Consider the following 22,047-nt stretch of genomic DNA (forward strand, 5'->3'; position numbering starts at 1 on the left):
AGAATAATCCTTGAGTCTACTATTAAACGTGTTCTGTCACGGCTTACTTATTAGAGACTGTTTGCATTACACTGGCACGTAAGATTTCTCAAAATATGGTGAACTGAAGTGAATCAATGGAATTGAACATAGGATTACTTTTACAAAAATTAATAAAAGTGGAACATTAATTTATGTTATAAGCTGAGAGGAGAGTCGGGAGAGTCGTGAATGAAGGAACCTGTCTGGCCTCTTTCGTTCTTCGCAAGACGTCGCGGTAAGCAGACTCGTTCTCGTTGCTCTTTCTTTCCCGAAGGAAAAGCCTCGGTCTCGTTTAGATTATCTCAATGATAAATATATAAGAAATGTTTAAAGACATTTAGTAATAGGACTTAAAAACGAAAGTTTTAGAAAATTAAACATCTTTAAATAAAAAGTAAATCAATTTGCATATTAAAGAAATTTTGATTATAACGAATTCTAAAAATAATTTACACTACGATTTACCAAACCCTTGAACAATACAAGGCTTTCGGACAGTATAAGTCTCGATTATACAGACGGCTGTCACTCTCGGTCTTGTCTTCATTTTAAATTGTGCTCGGTTTCAGCCAAAGTGGCACAAAAGTGAAGTAGAATAAATCAAATCAATCAATCAAAATAATCATAATAATAATAAATGTTATACCAACGGCTGATATTCCTTTAAAAATTTCTGGCGACGCCCATGCTTTAATTCTATTGTTCTAGTCAACAGTCGAAGACAATCGATATATGTAATACCTCGAATGACGTGTCTGCCTGCCAGTGAGAAAGAAAAAAACAGCATTATACCTGCTTACCACTATCTGAAATACAGTTTTATTAGTAGTGCAAGTCCCTGCATTCAACGACTAGTTAAAAAAAATTGAAGTTACTTATTCTATTTTGGATGATATTTAGGCCGCGGTGGCTCAGTCGGTAACGCGTCTGACTACCATGCTAAAGGTCCCGGGTTCAAACCGGGAACTTTTCTAACGTTGGAAGCGGCCCCGGCGTCGAATAACATGGGTACCCGGGGGAAACCCTGGGGGGTAAAGGCGGTCAGGGGCGTGGTGCTGATCACATCACCCCCACTCACGACCGGATCAAGAAAGTGTGGGGCGTTACCCCCACACCCCTATACGCCTTCAGGGCGTGGTGCTATGCACAGGGGAGCACTTTACCTGTACCTTTATTTTGGGTGATACGTCCTTCATATCTTCACATTAACGCTTGTTATTAACTACCTGGATTTTTTTTTAAAAAAATGTTATTTTTCGTAAGTTCTCATGTCCATTGGCAATATGTACAAATACAGGAAAATAATTTATCTTATGGAAATGGCAATTTCAACAGTCACTCACCCAGGCTCGAACCTGGACCCCAAGTGGCGAGAGCGTTTCACCACAGCTCTGCACCCTGTCCATGGGGGTCCCCTTATTGAGAAGAACTTTTTTTTTTTTTATTGCTTCCAAATCCCGCAGGAAGAGTACATTTTCTTTGGTAACGACCACTATATAAGTTATATTTTCTGGAGTTCTTTGTTCCAATCAGTATATTAGGACACTACAGTAAATGCAAAGACAATATTTTCAACAATAAGACATTAAATACTCATTTATTATTATACAAATTTTCATTACAGATTATTGTAACGAACTGATAATAGCCAGCATTACAGAATAAACGCAGTTTGAACCTTTCTTTATATAAAAGCGACAAAAATAACATTCTCATGTTCACATTAGTTTTTTAGGTGGTAAAAATCTAGATTTTTGGTCAACTAATCATGTGTATTCGAAAGTATCAACGTCAACTATTAACTAATAAGTTCTGGGGAAGTTTGAAGTTGAATCAACTGTCCTTATGCTCCCCCCTCCTTCTGTAGGGCTGTTTCTGGATGAGAATTACAATATTATATTCTACTTTAATATTATTATGAAGTACTTAACCTTATGAAGGAAAGTCAATTTCCATGGCGGTGTGGGTAGCGCAGCGAATCCAGGCCTGGGGATGTGTTTTCTTTGTGAGTGTCCCTTCATGAATTTAATCATATCATCAATTGATCCTCATCTTCGCGATTAGCCAAAAGTGACACAAAAGCGAAATAAAATAAACCAGCTCAATCAATTTGTGGAGGAAAGAAATTCTGTCCTTTATTTTCTTAGGACTTTGGTATCCACAGAGCGTTTAATTGTCACAAACCAGTGGCGGATCCAGAAGTTACAGTTGGGAGGGGCAAATTTAATTCGAATGCCTCACCTCACCGAACCTCAATTCTAACACACACTTGCACTGCTATATATAAACAACATATTATACTGTAAACAGGAACGAAGCTGTTTTTTGTGTTCTAGAAGATAGAGAATTCCTTTGCAAGAATAGAGGTCGAGGAGTGGAATAGGTGGTTATTATTGTATCATAATTCCTATTGACCTCCTATTGCCACAATGTAAACTGAATGAGGATATATGAGAAATATAGTGAATACGCAGAGAACACAAAAGTCTATTCCCTCAAGGGGTCTCAGTTCGATTTCATTTTGAAGCATATTGCACAGTGATTCAATACAAATTTAAACTGTAGTGTCTTTTCCGATTAGCTTATCTTGATCATAAAGTTGACTTATTTTATAAATATTCTCGAGCCTTTTAAATTTGGGGATAAAAGGCGGAACATCTGAGTCTCAAGCCCGACCCTGTGGCCGAGTGGTTAGCACATCGCGCTGCGACGCCAAGGGTCCCGGGTTCGAATCCCTGTCGGGCTTGGTTGTTTGTGAATGTCCATTCATCAATTTCATCATTTCATCACTCATCCCCATCTTCGCAAATTAGCCAAGAGGCACAAAACGCGAAGTAAAATAAACTAAATCAAATAAAAAAAATCAAAATCTGAGTCTCAAAAATATCAGGTATAATATCATATCCAAGAACTGGCAGTTGGGAAAGGAGATCGCTCCCATGGCCCTCCCGGTGGATGCGCCTCCCACAAACAACAGAGTGTAAAAGTTATCTAAACCACCCCCACCCCCAAAGATCGTTGCTTTGTTTGAAGGACATTCACTTTTCTGTGTCTTTTGTTACGAGTCACGCGTCGTATACCCCGCGCTTTTCGTGAGGACCAATCGAAGGACGTCTGGGACCAGAGGAAGTCATCCCAGAATAGGCTTGCCTTTGCCATTGTGTGAGGTCGTCTGTGCGGTGGCCACTGGCCAGAATAGTTTGTCTGCTGAGTGGGTATTTGAAAGTGGAGATAAGAAAGCAACATTCAAAGGTAAGTAAGTTCAATAACGTTTTCAATATTTTTACACTGTAAGTTTTCTTTATACATATATGCTCAGATTGTCATATCCGCAATGATTAGACCAAAATTTGTTTCACATTTCGAAATAATGTCAGTACACGGTGAGAGGACATTGTTTAGCATGCAGTGTGAGCCCTTTCAATATTCCTCGTCCGAGGATTGACATTCGTCATGGTTTGATTTGATTTCATTGATTTGTTTTATTTTACTTCGCGATTTGTGCCTCTTGGCTAATTTTGAGAAGATGGGGATGAGTGATGAAATTGATGAATGGACATTTGCAAACAACCATGCCCAAGCGGGATTCGAACGCGGGACCCCTGGCGTTGCAGCTCGACGTGCTAAGATTCGTCATGGTGTCCCTATCTTTGAGCCCCGTAACCTGGAGCCTACTTTTGAGGGGGAAGAATGAAACCTGAGGCTTAACTTTGGGAGATTAGGGGAAGAGTCACGAAAAATTTTCCAGCTCATAAAAATAGCGTCCAGGGATTATTTCCTAAAAAACTAGCGAAATCACAAATATTACTCTTTATTACTTTGCTCCTCAGGTCGCCTAACTTGAAGATTTTAACAAATGTGAAAATTTTGGGGGTCCTTGTCCCCGCCAATTTACGCCTATGGTTACGGAGACAGAGAAAACATGGTTTAAGTTCGTTTCCGTTCTTCCCACTCCCATTTTTGGAGAGAAATAACTGGAAAACTATAAGGATAAAAAATAAAATTTCAAGTGCACAAACGAAATTCTATCCAAGAAGTTGCTTGATTTTTCTTCCTCCATGATGGGGAGCTTTTAGTTGTTTAGTTTAGTTATTTCAATGGTAGAACGTAATGATTTTGTCCTTCATTTTAAAATTGGGGGCGAGGGAACTTCAAATTTTGATTTAATTTACTCTCAAACCGTTACGTTACAATCGAAAAAATGCGCTGGGATAAAACTGTACTGGCTTCCCGAAGCCCCCCACCCCACCCCAAGTTCAATTTGTGAATACTCGAACGCTGTAATGTTGCAAACGAAAGTAAATGCGATACAATCCGGTACAAACAAAGGATAATCTTATGACATACTTTAAACAGAATATGTGTATGTTTGGGGGGACAACGTCACAAAGGTTGACCGTACTACAATTATCACTGTTACTAGGATTCTCTATCATCTTTATTTCTTTCTCCATTTTTCATATGTTTCAATTTTTCTTTGCTCTCTTGCTTCCTCTGTTTCCATTTCCGTTATTCTTCTTTACCTTTTCCCTTTATTTTTCTACGCTTCCTTCTCTCTCTCCCATTACCTTCTTCTATTTCTGTTTTCTGTCATTCGCTGTCAATGTATCTTTCGGTCTCTTTCACCCTCTCTCTTTGTGTTCTTCTGACCTTGTGTGATTCTCGCTGTGCTGTAAGCAATCCTAATTTTTAACTGTTGGCTATTTGTGTTAGGAGGAGATGGGCCAAAAATATTTCGTGGTGGGCTACAGCCCGCTTTGGTGTCGACTATTCTGACTGCGACTGACACCTTCGTTTGGTGTGTGATGTTCCTAAAGTTGTAAAGTAACTTGTTGCACACAATTCATAATCTTTCGTTATTGGCTGTCGGAACGTACCCAAGAGGGATTTGTAATTGATTTTTAAGTAAAGAGGCCAAAATAATGCTGTGGGACGTAAAGTTAATTTCCATGGGAAATATTATTTACAAAACAGGCTTCTGTAAGAGTTTATAAGATTTGTAAGGTGCTGCTTAAACTCACTTCATTCATTCGTTGTAGTCGATTGCGTCTAATATCACAATTTTTTAAAGGAAAAAAGACACATTGTAAGCAAGGGCGTGAAAGTTAAATATACAATGACCATGGCCGTATTTAGAGGGGGGTTCTAGGGTTCAACCCCCCCCCCTGAAACTTCTGACATGTTGCATTAATTGATGTTCAGAAACCAAAATCTGTAACAAATTTTCAATTTTTCTTTCGAAGCATCACAAAAATACAAGGAGACAATGTTGAAACGATCGAAAGTTGAGTGAAACAGGATTTATTCTCGGAATCGCAGCCCACCCGCGGCCCCTCCATTATCACTTCTGCTGTCATCTTTCCAGTGTTGCTCCTGCGTCACAAGGAATATAGACTGAAGATTCCCTTATGATTGTCCCAAAATTCCCTTTCCAGCTTTTAAATTACCCGTCCGATAAAGTCGAAAATAAATCCCCCTTGATAGGAGTTCAAACCTAGTACCTCCAGTTTCGTAGCACATTACGTTCGCGATTGAGGTTACAATCCATGCACCAGGCTAAGCTTTTAAAGAGAATAACTGGTTCTACACTTTTCAAAATTCCAAAAAATTAATTTTAAAGTCAAACAACAAAAACTTTATGACTAAAATTTCCATCTAACTTTTAAAGTATTTTCTTGAAGGTATCTAAAGTTTAATGACGAAGTAAAATAATTGTGCATTACAGTACACACTGTATGAAACGTAAAAAAAAAAAGAAAGAAAGAAACTTATGCTGGATATTCACTCATCTGCTGGATTGAGTAAGCCCCCTCAAGGATATAACAATAATATAATAATAATAATAATTATTATTATTATTATGGAATAAAATTGTTTTATTATGAAATTTTAATTATTATTGTACAATTATTATTATTATTTCTATTATTCAAATTTCTGGCGACGCCCTGGGAATAATTATGAATTAAACCCCCCCCCCCGAAATTTTTTCCTGCCTACGGCCATGACAATGACATTAATTTTCGGGAACAATGATCGCCTTCCCACACTCAGACGCTGATATTCGTGAGGTTTTCTGTAGTGTGCGTCCATAGTATCTTCAGATTTTCGGTCCTTGGGGGATTCTAAACATTAACAATTTAAGTTAAGGAAACTTACAATTTCAAGCAGCAGCTAGAATTTCTTTTAGAGTGTTGTCTTAGATTTCTTTTACACATAAATATGGTTGTGTAACATAAAATTTTAAGCATTATTTTAATTTTCAACTCCTTTTCAGGAATGTGCCATGCATAGAGCAGTGGATACGGATAATGCCCACAAACACACTTGCCTTAGTTAAAAAACAAATTCAAACAACAAATCTGGAAATAGGAAAGGGTGGGTGGGTGTCTCAGCTTCGGTCTTTTCTGTTTCAAAGGGAGTGTTCGCTACTGGGAAGGACAGTACTAATATTTATACACATTGTAGGCTGGAGTGTAAACTTTGTTGTGGCTGTCTTAAGAAGTATTTTGAAATTGATATGGCATACTAATTACACAATGTGTACAGCGAGATGTTAAAATATTACCAGGCAAGTTGTTCATAATTTTCAATATTTTTTGACGTCCCATGTGTATTTAAGGAATTGAACTGCATTGAACTTCTCCTGGAAATATTTATGCACCTCCCTCTTTACATACCTTTCCTAATATCTTTGTTACACAATTAATTTCATGGAGGATTAGTGAAAAAAAAATATGGTTGACTAGACCACACAGCAAATATACTTCTGTGTCAGCATCTTTAAGTTCTGAGAATCGATTGCTGCTTGTGTACAATTTAGTGTTCTTATAGATGTGGGATGAAGTAAGTGATTCATACATTTTATTTGTTTTCTCTTTTCAACTTGCAAAGTGAGGGTCTGTGATGCTACATTTATTGGCTATCAGTTACCCTGCAAAAGCCTACATACACATTTTGTCTTTGGAAATTAAATTCATTTTGAGAAGTTATGTAGAAGAAAACAAATAGATAAAGAAATTAATTCTTATTTGAAAAGTATCTAAACTTTCATCATTCTGGGTTTCTTTCATTCAATCTTCCACTGTATGTATAGACATTCCTTAGGAGAATTTAAATTGCTGGGGGGATCCAAATGATACTAACTTTGCATGATAATTAACTTTTATATGTTAAATCTACTTGAACGCTTCAAATAGTCTTCCATCTATTAACAAATATAGTTGTACAATAAACTGTTGTATTGAAGAAGTTAAAGTTTTGCTACTTTCAAGATTAATCTAATTTAAATTTATTCCTTATTTCAGGCATTGAATGCTGTTTAACTAAAATAACCACCTCTGATGTTTGAAGATGATCCTGATTTTGTAAATGGAAATGTAAGTAAATAAATCAATTAACCTGTATGTAATCTGAAAATGTCAGAATCACATAAATAGAACTAGGAACGTAAAATATAATGCTGCGTGTGCGAACCATACATACACACCTTTCATTTTGTAATTAATAATCTTTGGATAAGCATTTCCAAAATGCACCTTAGCATAAATATACAAATTATAATCTTTATGTATTTCTTTCGTAGCCTACTAAACTTTTAATAGAACTTTATTTCTGCTACTTGAAAACAGAATCATATCCATGATTTTATTTTTGGAGAGTTGAACTTTCATATAGCTATGTCTTGTTTCTATAGAAAATATTTAAAATTGTCAAGGGTATGTGTCTCTTGTCTGCTGGGTGAAGGGATGGAATGAGGCATCCACTCACTTCTCCTTCTGGCACTGTGCCTGTTACATGCTAGTATAATGTACAGAATAAATAAAATCTTTTTGCCTTTTCGCTACATGATGTTTACACATACACTTTGACAGGACAGAACTACAGGGTGCGAAATCATTGAAAACTGGTGGGGGAACAAAGTTCTTAATCTACATTCCCCCCTCCGCCACATATGTGTATTATTAAAAGTAAATTAATTTGTTACTTTTATACATATCAGATATTGTAAAGCAGCCAACTAATTCCTTTAGTAACTTGGTTAAAGATGTTATAAATTATGAAATAGTTGAAGTGCTTTTATTATGTGTAAGTTTTTGTTTTGTTTGTGCTTTATGTTAATATAAATCAATTAGATTTCATAGTTATAATTTTATTGCATTCTTGTCTTACTTTAATTGTGCGTATTGTAGATTTGTTAATGATCTCTTGAGAGAGAAAGCATCCAATACTCATAACTACACTAATTTGTGTGTGTTCGATATTATTCTTAGTACAGTATATTTGAAATTAAAAGTAATTGCTTATCTTTCGTTTGTTATAACAAAAAATCTTCCCCCCGGAAATTTTTGGTGGGGGGATTTTTGAGGCCAAGATTGTTGGTGGTGGGAAATCCCCCTGTCCCCCCAGGATTTCGCACCCTGCAGAACTAACAGAAACACAAGAAAGCTAAAGCTAAACACTCAAAAATTAGTAAAAAATTATTTTTCACACCAACATTGAATGGTAGTGTTTGAGCTCTTAGGCGACACCAGAAAGGTATTTGTGTGTGTGTATTGGGGGGCAACCCATTGACTTAACTTAATAGTAGAACAAATATTAACAATAAGAATCATGGTTATGATAATAATTTTACAGTAATAACTATTATAACAAAAAAATAAAATTATATTATTATTATTACTATTATTAAATCCTTTGGGAGGACTACTAGATGAATGAATATCAAGTACAACTTTTCCTTATTATTATAATTTTTTTTTTATATTTTATACAGTTAGTGTACTGAAATGCACAGTTATTCTGTTTTATCTTTAAGTTTTAACTTTTCAATAAAAGCTTTCTAAACATTATTTATGTTATAACAACTTCTGCTTTTTGTGACTTGAAATGGCCGATGGCAATTCCAGGGGGTGGGGGTGGGGGGTGGAGGTAAACGGATATGTTCCACTTCCATCCCGACACCGATGTTTCAGCACAAAATATTATCCTAAAGTGTGCCATTTCCAGTTATATGCTGTGGCGTGCCCAGTAGTCAGCCCTCATTTCGATATTTTTTCCTGCCTGTTTATAGCCTCATCATCACCCTCCTTGTATAGGCCCTTGCTTATGAAATAAAAGCATGCATGTTTATATTACCTTTGCATAATAGGGTGACATAATCTTAGTCTCTCCACCTGTTCATTCAATCAGTGGCGTATACAAGAGGAGTTACTGGGTTTAAACCCCCCCGAGCTTTAAATATTATGGGAAATGCTGTGTAAAATAAATTGCCAATTTAGCGCTACTGCATTCAATGTAGAAACTGATCAGCTTGAGGGCCTCCCCGATGGTGCAGTGGTAGGTCGTTGCCTTGTAATCAAGGGGTCCCGGGTTCGATACCCTGTGGAGGCACATAGTGGTTCGGATCCCACTTTGGACCGCAGGTCTAGTCTCGATTAGCCATACTGTGCATAAAGTGGACTTAAAACACCAACTCAATCTATCAATTGAGCAGCTTGACTGATTGATTTTGTTTATTTTTCTTCGCATTTCTGCTGCTTTTGGGCTAATTGCGAAGATGAGGATGAGTGATGATATGATGGAATGGATGAATGGACACTCACAAAGAACACCTGTGCTCAGGCTGGAATTCGAACTCGACACCCCAGGCGTTTTAGCATGCTTTCCTAACCACTCATCCACGAAGGCTGGCTACTTAAGCTTGAATCATTTTGTATGCACACATCACTAGTATACTTTTCAGGGAAGTATTAAGATTCATAAATGTTATAAGTACATTCTAAACTATCACACACTGACCTAAATGCATTCTTGGTTATATTCTTATTTACTCTTACATTTTTTTCTCCTTTCAGATCATGGACGCCTTTCCATACAGACATTTTAAAGGAATACAGCATGCATATTTTTAGCAATGAAGTAAAATTGGTAATGAAAAATCAATCCTCTTTTTTTGGATAAAATTGTGAGAACTATGTTGAATTATTGCAAGATGAAATGTACGAATATTGTAAATAAAGTTGAATTTTTTGCTAACTGGTAACTTTATTTCTTCAACCTAATCTTTGGGGCGAAAAAAATTAAGCTCTGTATTTGAAATAGAGTGGTTAAAAATTATGTAAATGAACATTTATAACTTCTACTAAATTTGCTCTGCCTTCTTAGGAATGTACATTTTCGTTTCTAATTAATTTATTAAAGTACTGAAATAGGTTCTAAAAGCACCAAAAATCACTCACATTGTAATGATTGTGGCATTGAACTGAGTGTGCAGAACCAACAGCAAAGGAAAGGTAAGGTTGAATTATTGCTTAATGTGCATGCATTTAGTGGCAAGGTAGTATTTTTCAGAGATTATCCCCTTACCATGTATGTATATACTTCCATCCAACGTATACATAAAATTTATCTACGGATATACAAATATACAGTATTTTGTTGTGTTAAGTATGTCATTTATTTATCCTAGCAATGTATGTGAGCATGAGTGTTGCTTTCCAAACAGTACAGAAAAAAGTTGTTATTTTTTAATTAACGGGTGTGACTTCTGAAGATCAATCCCTTTCATGTTATATTGTACACGCAAGGACACTTCTGGGTTGTAACAGCACCATTGACTTTCAATTAAATCATTACAACCCAGCAGTGTATGTGACTGTACATATATCCAGTCCCAATTGGCTTCTAATCATCAAGTGGAAGTCTCAAAAAAGACTTATTGGAAAATATGTATGTAAAATAAAAATTGCGGCTTTTTTGTATGATTTAGAAATCGATACATAATATTCCTTGCAAGCTTCATGTAATTTATGGATGGCTTGCTCTTCTACATGAATACCTTGGTGAGCGTGCCGCATCTAGTTTCCTCTAAGTTTTTTAAGCTTTGTCTAAATTTAATGCTGAATTGAATGGTATTCTTTTTATAAAGAAGACAATTAATCACATTAAAATCTGAACGCATTAAATGAAGAAACACTGTTTTCCCTGTGATGTCGTATATTATACAATGCAAGAGTTAACATTGCATTTCTCTACTTTGACACATTTGCCATCTGGGAAGAAATTACAATGAAGTTATGATTGCTCTATCTTATTCTGAATTCATATTGGATAAGATAGAAAAGATCTGACTGATTCTTCAAGGTTAAAGGTAAGCATTATTATACTAAACGAAGATCATTTACCTCTTCCTCACGAACCCCTCAAACTCACCATATGGGAGGAAAAACACACTCTATACTATGGTGAGAAAACTCACCCTATGGGAGGAAAAACACACTCTATACTATGGTGAGAAAACTCACCCTATGGGAGGAAAAACACACTCTATACTAGGGTGAAAAAACTCACCCTTATGGGAGGAAAAACACACTCTATACTAGGGTGAGAAAACTCACCCTTATGGGAGGAAAAACACTCTATACTAGGGTGAGAAAACTCACCCTTATGGGAAGGATAAACACACTCTATACTAGGGTGAGTAAACTCACCCTTATGGGAGGAAAAACACACTCTATACTAGGGTGAGAAAACTCACCCTTATGGGAGGAAAAACACACTCTATACAAGGGTGAGAAAACTCACCCTTATGGGAGGATAAACACACTCTATACTAGGGTGAGAAAACTCACCCTGATGGGAGGAAAAACACACTCTATACTAGGGTGAGAAAACTCACCCTTATGGGAGGAAAAACACACTCTATACTAGGGTGAGAAAACTCACCCTTATGGGAGGATAAACACACTCTATACTAGGGTGAGAAAACTCACCCTTATGGGAGGATAAACTCACCCTTATGGGAGGATAAACACACTCTATACTAGGGTGAGAAAACTCACCCTTATGGGAGGAAAAACACACTCTATACTAGGGTGAGAAAAACTCACCCCAATATGGGGTGTGGAAACTCACCTTTTGGGGACGGCTATTTGTGACAAGCCAAACTCACCCCAAAAGGTGAGTTTCCACACCTTTATTTTTTTCAGTGTACCCATGCTAGGAGTGTCAGGATATCCGTGGCGGTGTGGGGATGGATCAGTTCGTCTGGAGTAGGTGGATTGGTGGAAGTGTCCTCGAGAATGAATTCGCAGGAATACTTTTCAGTGCTGGAAAACCACATGCTTTCCAGCGTGCGAGAGAGACATCCTGAAGATGAGATTTCGCACGTGACTTTCGATCAAGACAACAGCTACGTCCATACGTCGAAAGCGACCACCACCTGGTTTAATCAGCACCCAGGAATTTCAAGAGTAGATTGGCCAGCGAAGTCTCCCAATCGAAAACATTTTCACGTGTTTGATGTTTGGGAGAGTTTAAGGAGAAGACCAAACATCTGCTCCTGAAATCCTTGCCTCGTCGACTAGATGAAATGCTTGAATCTAACGGCGGGTGGACACAGTATTGAAACTCCGCACGGTTTAACCGATGTTCTTTGCTACATCCCAGAACAAAACTAATGACACACATCTCCATATGTAACTTATGTTTCCAATTCTTTTTTATTGATACCTTGGTGCTCATGGTTACTTTTTCACACACCTGCACCATTATATTATATTCTATAATATTAATATTCACATTATTGACAGATATGATTCACATGAAATTCAAATGCGCAGCACACATGCACCCATTCCTAACACTTAACTATTAGTTACATTACACCTATCACGTTATCACAGTTCTAAATCAGTGGTGCCCAGGGGGAGGGGCATTATGGCGCAGACTGTGATGGAAATTTGACTGAGTAAACAGGGAACAAGTTTAATTACGTTATCAATTAGCCATTGCTGTTATACAAATAGTAATTTGTAGATTGTCAGGGGAATTGTTACGGGTAGTAAGTAATATTGGTGGGGGGGGGGGGTGATATCCAACTCTTACATATTAGGCCTTAGATTGATAGGGAAATTATGGTGGGCGATTAATGAAGTTAGTGGGATTTTCAGGTAGCTGGATTGATAATTATTTTGGGGGCAGGGAATCCCAACTCTTGTGTATTACTATTACGTCTTAGATTGCTTTTTTGGAGGGAGCAATATCAACAGGAAGTCTAAAATTGGCATGGAAATTTTGTTGGGAAGATTGAGTATTAAATTTGAGGTGGAGGGGAGGGGAATGAAGTTTTGATAAAGTGTTATGTCTTAGATTGTGAAGGGACTCGAACCCGGAACATTCGGTGTCTGGATCGTTAGTCCATCACTAACCGCGCTTGGCCGCAGAGAAGGTTCTCTTTGGTGGCCAAGCGCGTTAAATGGTCCACTTCCGATACCACGAAATTTCCGGGTTCGAGCCACGGCATCAGTATTGGTATCAATTTAATCCAATCGCCACTCATCCTCATTAGCCGAAAGTGGCAGAAGAGCGACTTAAAATAACAAAAGGTACAAAAACAACTTTAACCCTCTAGTAATTTCTGATCAATAGATGCGTATTAGCTTTGATTGTTGACTCTTTAATGATAAGCTTACGATTATTATTGTTAATATGGATTACCATCCATCAACAGAAGGACGGACCAATCGATCATTTAATTTATGTAGTTTTTTTGGTATTTGTTGTCCCTTCGGATCAGCTTCGAAACCTAAGGAAATGATTAGATGTTTGTCTGAAGTTAGTGACAATGGTTCTTTAATTTCCCGTCGCTCTTTCAGCCGGCGCGGGAACCACCTTTATGGCAGTGATCCTCTGTTGCCGCGTTTACCTACGAAGGAACTCGTGGCCAAACAACGAATTAGGTCTACCGCTTGGGCAAGAAGCGGAAACTTCACAAAGCCCTCTTCTCCGAAGCAGCCAGCCGGGAAACAGAATTTTGTCAAAATAACCCTTCTGCTCTGTGAATGAACACCGGTTCTAACAGCGTTTCTATACTTAATTGGACATTATCCATTGTTTTTCTTTTTGATTGACTATATATTCTATCTATATATTTCGAGACATATCAAGAAATCACCTCTTCTCTCATCTTCAGGCGATCAATTTTTGCTATGTCTGTAGTGTGATTGGAACTATGACAGTCCGTGATTTTTTCCAAATCCGGTCCGCTAAGCAACCAGTCTTAGATGCCCATTCGAAATCGACAGCTATAGAGCAAAATATGTTTGAAGTGAAGAGTCTTATTGAATGAAACATAGCTCGACTCATCCTCACATTTGAATTTTTTTAGATAACTTGCTTGCACTTCGTATAGAAAGCACCGAGACTGAAAATTCACACTATTTGGCATGGCAAATAGACCTTATTCCAGCTTCGCTGAAAGTTCGATGTAGTTGTCAGTCATTAAGTTCAACGCTCTCTGCGCGTGTGTTGTGATGGGTTACCGTGTTCCAATTTTGTTTTAATTCCATTTCATGCTCAAAAAGGCTACCCGAAGTGGGACCTACAGTTGAAAGTGGGATCCGAACCACTAGGCAGTTGTGTCTCCACCAGGAATCGAACCTGGGACTCCGTGATTATAGGGGGTTAACGCGTTCATGGATTTACAGTTTCGTGAATTCAAGGAAGCCAAGGTGAAAAAAATGTGAAGAAATATCTTCTACACAAAGCTAACTGTGTGTATGTATGTAAAACTTTCTAGCACATCCATTTTCCTACCTTCATTTTATCATCATTACGTTGAATTTTGCACCAGTGATTTTTCACTACGTTCTAGGTCACGTCACTTTGAGTCGTAAAGTATTGTCTGTAATTCAGTTTTAATATAGTTTGTAGCCTCTCACCCAAAAATTTTTAAGGTGGGAGAAGGGAGGGGGGATCAACTTCTGGAAAAAATAGTGCGAGTTCAATTGAGAATACGAAAATAGAGCGGAATGATTATATTGCTACAATATCTTCAGGAAAGTAAAGCGTAAAATTGAATTCTGCCTCTGAGTGAGTCCATGATATTGTTTATGTTTGAAGGTAATATATTAAACATGACTATCAGCATAACCGAACGCATATAATGAGATGATTTATTAGTGTTACCAGACTAAAGGTGTGGAGTGCGGCCTGTTGCCTCGTTCATTACGGAATTCCACATGTAAAAATTGATCAGCTCTTATTGCTAGTAACCATTATAGGCTTAGACCAAATTCTGGCGTTTATATTTCAATTCACTTCCTCAACAAATCCTTTCTCGATTGACTAGATTTTAAGCGGAGCGTCATTCAGTTGTTTGTGAGTGTTCTTTTTGCAGAAGCGACAGCAGCTCGCTCGCACCCACAGTGCCCCGCCCACTCGACGAGACGCGTGGTCTGTGCAGTGCAGAACAATGACAGTGTTGCCTCTCTATTCGATCTTTGTATTCTCTTTTGCCTGCCACTACACACACATTTCAGACAATTCTTCCCATACAACAAATGGAAAAGCAATCAGGCAACTGTTAAATGGCTCTTTTCTAGATTTTCTATTAACACTTTCCACGGTCAAGATATGTTAACTTGGTTCTGTTTCGTATTCCCACAATTTGGCTTCGTGCAGTAGGGCTTTATATTGCAAGCTAAAAAAAACAACGTAGGCAGGTATTTTAACATTTTAATTTTCATCCGTTTCATGATTGTGTGAAAGAATATGGTGGAAAAATACACTACTTGAGACAATATCACTAATAATAATTGGCCGCCGCTGTGCCCGAGCGTGGTAAGCCGTCGGCTTTTGATCTCGCTGCCGAAATTCCCGGGTTCGAGTCCCGGCCTGGGTATGATTGTTTATGAGTGTTCCTTCATGAATTTTATCATACACTAATCCTCATCGTTGCGACTAGCCAAAAGTAAAGTAAAAAAGAGAAAGATATTAGTAATAATAAAAATATGAATCTAGCTCCCCATGGTTCCTTTATGACTGTCCTTTTATCAATTTCATCGAGTCATCATTCATCCTCATTGTTGCGATTAGCCAATAAATGGTAGAGAAGCTGCGAAAAATAAGATGTAAAATAATAACAGAATTTTCTCCACAGAAGGAAAAATAAATGCACCAGAAAACATGCAATACAGGAAAAGAGTGTCCTGTAATGTGAGTCTGTAAACCAAATGTAAATCACGAATGAAGAAGTTACGTGAAGGTTTCGTCTTCTACGAAGCAATACAGGCTTGGATGGCGTAGTGGTAGCGTCGTCGCCTTGTAATCAAGGGGTCCCGGTGGAGGCACAAAGTGGTTCGGATCCCACTTTAAACTGTAGGTCCAGTCCCGATTAGTCATACTGTGCATTGTGGACTTAAAACACCAAATCAACAACCAACCAACCAATACGGGGTTGGAAACACTACGGTTATAGGTTTGGAAACACTGCTCCTCTCGGGAACTACTCTACCAGGCGAAACTAGACGATATAAAATTCCGGGTTGCATAACCGTAAGGGGGGACGTTTCTTTCGAATTCCTGTGTACTACGCGTACCTTCGTTTTCTTTGTTACAAACAAGTATTCTTTGCACATTACATGTAGGAGGAGAGTTGCATCTACATTTCACATTGGGTAGCTCCTTCTACCTGCTTTCAGTAGCGAAAGCTTGTAGAGTAGTGGTTACCGTTAAGGATTTACAAGCTGATGGTCGTAGGTTCGAACCCCTCCGATGGCAGAAAACTTTCGTAAGTTTTAGACATATCCCACTGTGTTCACGCCGTGTGAAACGGAATGATTCAGTTTAGAATTAACAATGTGGGGAGGGAAAATATTAAATGACAAAATCTGCATTTCAACTAACCGAGAAGTGGAAAAAAAGTTGGATAATTCTTATAAATATAAAAAATTACATTCATGCTTTTAGTGATATAATCGCAGGTAAGTTCTTACGTGGAAGATTTTTTCTTGATCTGTACTCAGCCAAAAGGCATTTCGCACCGATCTAATACATTCTCCAATACATTTCAAAATGTTATTGTATGTTTCATGTCGATAATTTGATGAATGCATCAATTCTTAACGCTGAGACGATATTTTCTGCAACTACCTGTTCTCTCCTCTCGTCTCCAGTCTCTTCTGTTCTTCTCTTTTTCTTTCTGTAGACTCATCAACGATGAAGTACTAGAAAACCTATTTTTTTTCTTTCAGAAAGAATTTTATCATTTGCGATATCATAGTGATATTTTTATAATTTTATACAATAATACTTTTTATTATGTCTTTCGCGTATTTCATAAATATCTATTGTGCATCTGGCAACCCTGATATTGAGCCTAACTCTACACGCAACCCACCAACGCCTTGTGTAAATTGGGTTGCGTAGTTTAAAATGTTGTTGTCCTAAAACTTTTGAGAGACACTGTACCAGATCACTCAGTGTCTCTGGCTTTGTGGCGTACACAGCATTCATCACAGTTCCCCACAGGTAGGAATTTAAGTGTGTTAAATCAGGAGATCTGGATGGATATTCAACTCTTCTTACGTTTCAAAATTTTCTCACCTCTGCCATTTTATTACACAAATGACTACCGCTTGGCAGGCTGTGATGGGATTAAAAGAAGGCCTGTATGCTCTCACACATGCCCACATAGACATTGCAGCTTCAAATCTATAAAAGTCCAGTTACGTCATATTTAATAGTTTCTCTGTTATTAAAGTTCAAAGAGTGTACCCATTATTTTGGAATACACTGTATCACCAATTTATTTTCCCTAGTTACTCTATAGACTGCAAACAATTTTATAATTATGCAGAGTGGTCTAAACACAAAGATGGTAATAACATTTGGGTATAGTTTTGTTTGGCCTACCCTATATATTGTTGTTGTTATTATATTGTTGCTTTTCCGTTACTTTTGACTAATGATAACAATGAAGATGAAAGGGCACTCAAATAAAGGTGCTCGAACCTGGACCCTTTGGTTGTAAGATTGTGAAATTCAAAAGTCCCTTAACATCCCCTATAAAATGTAAAAGAGTTAGGCTTAGGTACAAATGATCATGATAGAAACAGGTTAGACCTAGGGGGAACCATATTGATGTGTTCCAAACGGACGTCCAACTCAAAATTTTTAAATGGAAAGAGGGGGTTTGTGATATATCAAATAAGGCTAGAATTTCACTAGAAATGCAACGGTGAAGGTTTTTTTGACGTATCTTTAACCAGTAAAAAGTTATTAATGAATTATTATACCTATTTCCTCTTCTTTGAGGTGTCAGAAAAATAGTATTAATATGCGTCTAACGCGTCAGTATCGCATCGAGATCATACTGACGTCTAGGGAGAAAAGTTCACGTGCCATCGCACATGATTTTAATCGGATACATCCTCGAAGAGGTGAGCATTTTTGAATGGTTGTCTCGAACAATTACAGTGTGGCGCTTGCACTGGAACGAAATATCCTTCACAGTGACGAAGCTAATTTTCACGTTCATGGGGAAGTTATTAAACAGAATAAAAAACTTCACCATATCATTTCTTGTGAAATTCTAGCCTGATTTGATATATATCACATCACCCCCTTCCCATTAGAAAAAAATAGTTGAATTCAATATGGCGGCCACCAATATGGCGGACGTCCGCTTGGAACACACCAATGTGGTTCCCCCAGGTCTAACCTGTTTCTAAAATGACCATTTGTACCCAGCCTAACTTCCTTACATTTTATAGGGTTTTTAAGAGACTTTTGAATCACCCTGTATATTTCACACATATTATTTCATTTTAGTCACAGTAATTTAGGATTATTATAAGGGTGTTGCAGCAACATGATCAATTCAAACTGAATGAGTATTTTTTGAGGGGACCACGCTATTATGAGGCAAATATATGCCTCGTTCCCCCCTCCCCTGGAAAATTATTTTGCAAACCTCTATCTCAGGAAAAATCCTGCGCACGTGCATTTGTATTATTATTATAGTAATATCATCTTATATTAAATTTATCTTGTAGTTATAATAGCTTTTTGTTTAATGCAATGAAAGCACACACGAGTATTAAGGGGGTTTACGAAGTCGAACATTTAGCAGAGACTTTACTACAAGTCCAAGCGATGATGCCAGAGGCGTCTCTCTCTCTCTTTTCTACACATACACGCACCTGTGTGTGTATATAAAATGTAGGCTACAACTGCTGAGTGGGAAAAAAACTTGTGGCTTAACCAATCAATAAAATTTTATGAAAATAGAAGCGAGAAAAATATAAATTCGCAACTTACTGATGAATACACAATTTTTCAAAGTTATTTTGATTTTGCGCATTACTCTAATACTGCTACAAATATGTGCCTACGAGGGAAACTTGATTGAGGTTACATCCTTCCTATTTGACACAGCTATTCTAATACAAAATATGGTAAGTGGACACATGATAAGAATAACACTAGCTAAAAACAAAGAAGCCATACTATCACCATCCAGCTGATGCATGCAATGTGCAGATTTAAACAACAAGATGAATATATTAAAAACCAAAGTCTTCACCTTTGTTTCATCCCAAGCTTGGGTGGCTGACCTTGAACTCGATCATCAATTTCTTTCCTTGCCTTTTCCTTCTTTTCTCGCAGTATCTTCAGGCTTTAAAGAGGGGAGTTAAAAAATAAAGATAGTCGTCTTTGCATTTTTCAAAGTAACTTTGCTGTGTAAACTTTCAGATATTGAATCATGGGAGAGCTGAATTTTTGCAATAGTGATGCTATTAGAGTTTTACGTAACGTCTCATCTTCGCCTGATTAAAAAATGTCCTTTTTTTGCAAAATTTTATGCACATTTTCGCCAAGGTCACATGCTGTTTCCAGGTGCAGTTGTTGGAATGTCAAGACTGACTCACTGTGTCACTAAGTCTGTCGCTCTGTAGAGTTTATTGGAGATAATGTAAAACCACAGATAAAGATATATAAGCAGATCTCCATCTCAGGCAGGAAAACCGATGCACGGACCTCCCACTGGAAACGGCTCCTCGCAAGAAGCTTCGGAATAATACGTTGGGAGGCGCTGAGTGCCACCACTCGTAATCTTGTTTCCACAAAAAGACAAGAGATGGCACTGCAGAAAGAGGGACAAAAGGAAGTGAACTGTTTTCTAGCGTATGGCGTGGTGGTTCTTGTGCTCTTACTGTGTGCAGGCGTGGAACCCAATCCGGGCCCGGAGAGGTCGTTGGACGACATTTACAACCTTGTCCAATCGGGTCAAGAAAGCCTAAAATCGGAAATTCAGAAGCTGAGGGGGAGCGTGCAGGCACTGACGGACAGGAATAGTGAACTAGAAAAGCAACTCGCGGTTTCACAGAGGCAAACAGAATGGCTGTTCGACAAAGTTCACGAGTTGGAGGGGAAATTGGATGCTCTGGAGAACCAGAGCAGACGATCGAACCTTGTGTTCTATGGCGTGCCGGAGAAGGAAAATGAAACATGGGAGGAGTCCGAAGAAACCCTGAAAAAAGTACTAAATGACAGTCTGGGCATCGCCATGGACGACAGGGTCTTCGAACGTGTCCACAGGCTGGGATGGAGAAGAGAGAAGGACAAACCGCGGCCCGTAATCGCGAGATTCGGACATTTCAAGGACCGGACGTCGGTGCTACGAAGAGCGAAGGATATCCGGGAGGCGGGAGTGAGCGTGGCAGAGGACTTCTCGTACGACACGCGCCAGCACAGAAGGGAACTCAAGACATTCATGACCCAAGCTCGCGAGGAAGGCAGCAAAGTGCAACTCAAATACAGGACATTATATATAAACGGCCGGCCATGGACTCTGGAGGAGCTACGAAAGAGGCAAGAGGAGACGACGCGGGACGGCAATGTGGCAACGCCGAGCAACCAGGACGGGAGATCGACATCAAGTGGACAGTTTACCTCACAGCAGGAGGGTCAAAGAAGGAGTGCCTCGCAAAGAGACCCTCGCCTCAGGGAACGAAGACAGGATGACGGAGAAAGGATCCCACCCGCCACCCGCAGGGGGCGCGGAGGGTTGCACATATGATGGCCATCGCCGGACGTAGAAGAAGAGGAGGAGGGGGCGTCTAATTTTGGAAACTTGCAGGCGGCAGGAGAGAGTGACCAAACCGACAGAGAAGGTAAGAGGGTCAATGACTCTAAAGGGGGGGAAAGTTTGTGCAGGAACAGTTTATTCGGGTCTCAAGGGGAGGGTCCCAAGGAAATTTACCCGAACGATGATCCCAGGCTACGGGTGGTAGTATGGAATGTAGAAGGGCTAGCAAAAAGATTTTGTGACGAGAATTTTAGAGAGTATGTGGAGCAATTTGATATACGGTGTTACGTAGAAACGTGGGGAAGCTCTAATAACATGCCAGAGTCATGGGGGGAGGGGTTCTCAAAAATCACGCGTAGAAGGGCCAGTAGAGGGCGGTACCCGGGGGGCTTGGCAATCATTTTCAAACAAAAATGGAAAAAGTTTATAAAACAGATATGTATAGATAAGGAGGGGATCCTGGGGATCCATTTTGCAGCGGGGTCCCTGAACTTAATCGTGCTGGCAGTTTACAGACAACCCCCAAGCTCCAAGTTCTATTCAGAGCAACATTTTGACAATTTAGGGGCAACTATTCAACAACTGACGGAAGAACATCCTGGGGCCAATTTCTTGGTGACTGGTGACCTAAACGCCAGAATTGGGGAAGAGGAGGTATCCTGGGACGACTATGGGGGGCAAGATAGTGACCAAACGACTCATGACGGCATGTACTTAGGACAACCTAGACAAAGCAGGGATAAAATAGTAAACGCGGGAGGGAGGCAGCTCCTAGAACTATGCGGGTTACATAAGCTCCAAATATTAAATGGGAAATTTTTCACAGACTGTCCGGGGCACTTCACATACGTGGGGGCGGGGGGTAGTAGTACTATTGATTATGCTATTGGCTCCCTCGAACTGTTACAAAGAATTAAGGGCTTTCACGTCCAGGCGCAAACGCAATCGCATCATATGCCACTTGAAATCGACGTTCAGTGGGATGCTCATAGTAACGTAGACACTCCCAAACTCGCGTTGGAGCCCGAGAAAATATTACGCAAATACGTGTGGACTAAAGAGGGGGAGGAACAATACAAGATAATTATGACCGATGACGTAACAAAAATGTTGCAAGAGCGTTTTAAAACAGCCATCGAGGGAAATAATAT

The sequence above is a fragment of the Lepisma saccharinum genome, chromosome 8 (assembly GCF_977018435.1).
Source record: "Lepisma saccharinum chromosome 8, izLepSacc3.1, whole genome shotgun sequence".
Classification (NCBI taxonomy): domain Eukaryota; kingdom Metazoa; phylum Arthropoda; class Insecta; order Zygentoma; family Lepismatidae; genus Lepisma; species Lepisma saccharinum.